A 6,422-nucleotide genomic window follows, 5' to 3' on the forward strand; every position below is an offset into this window, starting at 1 on the left:
TTTTATGTTACCTATGCATGGAGGGACAAAATACATGGTCTGGTGGGTGTGTGTGAGGAGAGCTTTTTCATAATGTTCTTAGAGTTTTCGCATGATGAAGCATGTGTTAGAATATTATTTCTTTTCATGGTTGAATAACACCACATTATATCGATACACCATATTTTACCCACTCATCTACTGATGAACATTGGGATTGTTTGCAATGTTCCATCCCTGTGAACAATGCTGATATTTGTGTATGTGACTTTGTATGGCAAATATCTTCAGCTCTTCTGAGTGTATACTAGGAGTGGAATTAGTTGGTCCTCTGAAAGTGCAATGAGAACTTTATGCAGAACATTGAGAAACTAGGAGTTTTCAAAACTGGTTGTACTATTTAGAGTCTATGGGGTCAAACAGATGGCTCAGTGGTTAAGAGCAGTCAATGTTCTTCAGAAGGTCCTGAGTTCAATTCTCAGCACTCATATGGCAGCTCACACTGTCTGATGCTGTCTTCCGGTGTGCAGATCTACATGCACACAAGTACATACATGCACCATAACCAAACCTAAAATAAGAATCTATCTATGTGCTAACTTTTCCACATCCTTGACAGTTCTTCTCACAAGCATGTCTGATGGGTAAAAATGGCAGTTGATCACAATAAATAATGATGTTGACATAGTTTCATATGATTTTTGATAATTGTTATTAGCTTCTCTTTGTGAAAATTGATATTTACAGCTTTGATAACATTTAAATTCACTTATTTTTTAAATTACTGAGCTATGAATTATACATTAGTATTAGACACCTATAGATTAATGGCTTGCAAACATTTTCTACACTAGTACAGAATGCATTTGCTTGCTTGTTTTTCCTACATTTTGATTATGGGTTTTGAAGCATTCTTTTCAAATTGTATTAAAGTGAATTTTGTATTGTTCTTTGTCAGTTGTGCTTTTGGCATTGTCTCAAAAAAATCTATTAACTAATCCAAAGCTATGTACATTTAGTATGTATCTTATAGTGTTGCTTTTATATTTAGGTAAATGATTCATTTGAGTTAATATTTGTGGCTGGTTTAAGAAAAATTCCTCTATTCCTGCATTATTTTCTCCTGTTCTGTTAAGTAGACAGTTTATAATATACTATAGTATTTCCTTTGTTGATTATTTTATACACTTTTAAATCTATTTCCTCCATATTAGTCCTGAAAATAATGCTTAGCATTTTAATTTTAAACAATGTAGTTGGGCTAATTTTAGTAACATATAACATCTTTGTTAAGACAAAACTCATTTCCAGCTCTATATACTGTTCCCCATTCCATTTTTCATACCATTATTGTCAGATAAATTTTATTAATTTATGCATACTGACAAGTTTATTATTATTGTCCTATATAACTACTATTTGTCTTTTAGGTCTTTGTTTTGATAGTTTTGAGACACAGCCTTAGTAAATAGCTCAGGACTTGCTAAGTAGAGGATTCTGGTCTCCATCATGCAATTTTTTTCTCAGTTTCGTAAGTACTGCGATTACAAATATGTGCCTTTACACCTGTGGCATTGGTTGTCTTTTGACTATGATAAGACTTATGTGATAGTTTGAATAAAAATGGCTCACATAGGTCCATAGGGAGTGAAACTATTAGGAGAGGTGCCCCGGTTGGAGTAGGTGTGGCTATGTTGGAGGAAATGTGACATTGAGAGTAGGATTTGAGGTTTCAGATGTCCAAGCCAGGTCCAGTTTCTCTGTCTCTCTCTCTCTCTCTCTCTCTCTCTCTCTCTCTCTCTCTCTCTCTCTCTCTCTCTCTCTCTCTCTCTCTCTCTCTCTCTCTCTCTCTGCCTCTCTCTCTCTCTCTCTCTCTTTCTCTCTCTTCCTGCTGCATGCAGATCTGGATGTAGAACTCTCTACTTGTCCAGCACTATGTCTGCCTGCTTGCCACCATACTTCCTGTCATGGAATAAACCCCCTCACTGCAAGCCAGCTCCAATGAAATATTTTCTTATAAGAGTTGCAGTGGTCGTAGTGTCTCTTCACAGTGATAGAAATTCTAAGACAACTTGTACATAAAAATAGGCTTGTTATCTTTTATAGTTACACATATAGATGTCTTAAGTAACGTTCTTTAATCCTTCATGTGAATTTGAGGTTTTGCCCAGGGACCTTCCAGAATGAAGGGGTTCTTTAGCATTCTTTATAGAACAAAGCTACTAGCAATAAGTTCCCCCAGAATTTACAGACCTAAGAACATCTGATTTACTTACCCCACCCCCGCCAGCCCTGGATAATTATAATTTGGTTGCATTTGGTCAAAGGTTATTTCTTTTAGCAACTGGATATTCCATTCTATTCTCACCATCACAATGTCTCATGAGAAATCATCTGTCAATCTTAGAAACTCCGTACATAGAAGGAATATGTTTGCTACTTTATTCCTTCTTTTCTGTGGCTTTTAATAGTCGACAGTGAGTCAAAATGTGGATCTCTTTGGTTTCCACATAGTTATAGTTGACTGACATTTTAAAACATGAATTCTTAATGTTTTTCATCCTATTTAGAAAGTTTCAGATAGCATTTCAAGTAGACTTTACTTGTTCTGATTTCCTCTCTTCTGTGATCCTCATCATGAATATACTAATGCTGTCTCTTTCCCTTCGTTCGTTCCTTCCTTCCTTCTCTCCTTCCTTCCTTCCTTCCTTCCTTTCCTTTCCTTCCTTCGCTGCTTCCTTCCTTCCTTCTTTCCTTCCTTCCTTCTTCATTTAATTCATTCATTCATTCATTCATTCTCTTCCCTCTTTTTCTTGTTCCACACACTGGATAATCTCAGTCTATTTGTATGTATTTGCAACTGACTAATTCTTTATTTTGCCCTTTCAAATCTGTTGTTCAGTTCCTCGTGTACTTTTTTGTTTTTAGGTATTGTACCTTTCATCTTCTATTTTTTAAATATTTGTCTTTATTAATTTTAACTATGTGTAGGTATATGTGTCTACACACAAGTACAGTTGTCCTACGAGTCAAAGGTGGTGTCAGATCCCATAGAGCTAGAGTTATAGAAGGCTGGGGGCTGTCTGACAAGGGTGCTGAGAATAGAGTTATTAACCAGTAGGCCACCTCTTTACCCCCAACCTTTCAACTTTTTAATTTCTATTATTATACCTCTTTCTTATATTCAATATTTAGTGAGACATCGCCTATGTTTATTTTATTCATTGCACTTTTGTTAGTATTTTAAGACTTTAAAAAGTTTTTCTTTGTTGTGTGTGACATATATCTTTAATCCTAGCATTAGGGAGAAATAGGCAGGTGAATTGCTGTGAGCTGGAGGTCATTTTAGTCTAAATAGAGAGTTCCAGGTCAGCCAGGGCTACATTGTGAGCCTTGCAAACAAACAAACAAATACACAAAGATTTCTTTGTAAATAGTTTCAATTTTTTGTGAAATCTACTTTAAAGTTTTTTTATTTTGTTTTGTAATAAACCGAAGTCGTGTAGCAAGTCCAATGGGTAGCAATGTTTCCGATTGTTGGTCACGAGAATGGCCAGGAAGATTGTAAGATTACTATCGAGCAGGAGCTTTTCGGATAAAGAACAAAGACATGGTCCCCTCCCTTAAGAGTTAATCCAAATGGGCCTGTCAATCACCTGGGTAGGAAAACAGTCTTCAGGAAACTATCTATCTGTTGCAAAGATTTTTATAGAAAGCAGTATAAGCCTCTGGGTGAGGTGACACACCACTGCAGTCCCAGCCCTCAGGAGGCAAAGGCAGGAGAATCAGAAATCCAATGTCTACATGAAAGTGTGGTTGCTAATAATACATCTATCTAAAGAGATAAACCAGCATGTTGGGAGTGTTTCGTGTTACCTTGTAAAAAACCTTACCTATCTTCTACAACACACTCTGTAGTTTCCACCTGAATTACTTAAGAAATGATCACAAGAACCAGGGAGCCTGTCAGGTGAGGCCAGAGAGAGACCCTGGTAACCTCTCAATGTAGACTGAGGAAAGGATAATAATGATGAGTTAGAAGGTTTTGTGAAAGATGAACATAAATATTCAATTGTCGAACGCTGGTTTGGCTAACTCCATTCTATTTCTTTTACTTTCCCCCTCCCTCTCTGAGTCAACTCTTTTCTGTAATTAACTTGGATTCTAGATGCCAGGTTCCTGGAAGCCTGTTAGCATAGCACAGCGCATACTGGCCTCCAGGTTCCTTCAGTACCTGTGGCTTTTCTCACCCCACCCCCACCCCTAAATTTCTGCTGCTCCTGGGCTTCCCTCATCCAGCCTTTCTTGTCCCTGTAACCCTGCCACTTAAGTGGGGTGCTTTCTTTGGTCTCTCTCCCTTTTGTCTTCCACTCTTCAAGTCCTCTCTTTTGTCTTCCTCTTTTGGTCCCCTCTCTTTCTCTTTCTCTCCCCACTCTGGACTGTTCCCAATGCCTCTGGCCATCTTCTCCCTCATGTCTTTAATAAAAAAAGCATCCCTTCAGCCATACCTTAGACTGGTTATGTCCTCAATTTATATACTAGGAATGGTAGGTTTGGTTGATAAACATGTTTATGACAAGAGACTAGCAAAAGGAGCCCCATGGTGAGATCATCCAAGGCAGATCAGTTTCCCCAAGAGGGGAACTAAAGGGACCCTAAAGTAATGAGGAGCTCTCTTTTCTGGAATTTTGCAGAGCCAGTCTTGAGAGGATGATCAACCAGGACAAGTTTAATGGAGATTGCCTTCAGCGTTAGCTGTGCAAATCCCCCCTGTCAGTACAAATCTCCAGCTCCCACCTTTTGACTTTGCTTCCTTCTACTGAGCCTCCAAGTCTTCAAGTCAGGCCTGGGTAACTGAATCTCTTCATCTCCATGGCCATGTTGATTAAATCCTCTTTCTGTATGTCACCACTGCTCATTTCTTTGGTTGGCATGTTGGACTGGAGGCGACAGCTAGTCCATTGAGGTCTCTGAGCTTTCACACTGAGATTCTGGTAGCATTATGATTCAGCCAAGTGCCAAATACACATTGCTTCTAACTTTTCAGGCTGTGTTTCTAGGCACTTATAAGTTCTTTTATGCATATACCAAATAATCATTTGTAGACTAGCTAATTTAGCTTTAGGTAAATATATGATGGCTACTTTTGTATAGTTGCAACTCAAGGAGACCTCAATAAGCTTAGTCATATAAAAACACACATGGGTGGAAGAAAATAATCATTTCCCTCTGGACTCCACCAACATTCATCATGTATTCAGATTTTTAGGTTGTTTCAGGCAGCCTACGCTATTAAACCTTAGGCTGTAGTTATTGGTAGTCCCGTTGAAGGGACCAGACACTTTAGCAGCCATGACAGGCTGCAGAAAAGACCTAGCAAAGATAAAGGCCCATGACTCAGCACATGTACTTAGTTTCAGGCCTTCTGACCTTGCAGGAGCTGCCCTAGGTCAGATACCCTCCATGTGGCAAGGAATCAATCAGAAGTTAGCTAGCAGGACTCTGGATCTGCTATACAGCTCTGGACATGCTTTATAGTAAAAGTGGTGCAACACTGACATACAGAGCATAGCAACCGCCCTGGGAGGATCTAGCGGCCACAACAACCAGTTGACCAATCAACACAGGACAGGTCAACTAAGCACAGAAGCACCCTATTCCTGAGACTGTTGTATACCCCTAGACACTCCCCTTGCTCCTCCAAATAACCCCCCATTTCCCACACCACCTCAAGGCTCCTTCAGGTATTTCTTTTTTGGGGGGGAGGAGGCAGGGTTTCTCTGTGGCTTGGGAAGCTGTCCTGGAACTAGCTCTTGAAGACCAGGCTGGTCTCAAACTCACAGATATCCACCTGCCTCTGCCTCCCGAGCCCTTCCAGTCCTTCTTATGTCAGCCACTGTGTTGGATGGACGAGGGACCCAAGTTAATGGAGTTAATTCATTAAACAATAAAAGACTCATTGCTTTTGCATCAGAATGGGTATCTTGGTGATTTTGAGGTTCAGAATTTGGGCACAGCACTTGGTGTTACTGAAGTCACAACTGGGCCAACATAGCAGCTGGCTATACTGAATCCTGATACAAATGATGTTTTCTGTTTATTCACATAGCAAAGGTTAGACCCATGAATAGCAAGCTGAAGAAGATTCTTTGATGTTGCCATTGTTCTGGTCTTGTTTATACAGCCATTTCTAGGAGAGACAACAGACTTCCTGGTATTCTGGCTCTTGCTACTTTTTTCTCCCTTATTCTGATATGTTCCCTGAGCCATAGATGAGGAGCTATGATGTAGTTGCAGCCTTTGTGGCTGGCATCCCAATGATCTGTTGATCTCTCATTGTACCAGTTTCGGGTTTTCTGTAAGGGTCTCCATTTGCTCCGGAGAGAGGCTCCTTTGATCACGGTGGGTAGCTGCACACATATGTGAGTATAAGGATAACATTT

Source organism: Mesocricetus auratus, unplaced genomic scaffold (genome assembly GCF_017639785.1).
Source record: "Mesocricetus auratus isolate SY011 unplaced genomic scaffold, BCM_Maur_2.0 Super-Scaffold_100020, whole genome shotgun sequence".
NCBI classification, from domain to species: domain Eukaryota; kingdom Metazoa; phylum Chordata; class Mammalia; order Rodentia; family Cricetidae; genus Mesocricetus; species Mesocricetus auratus.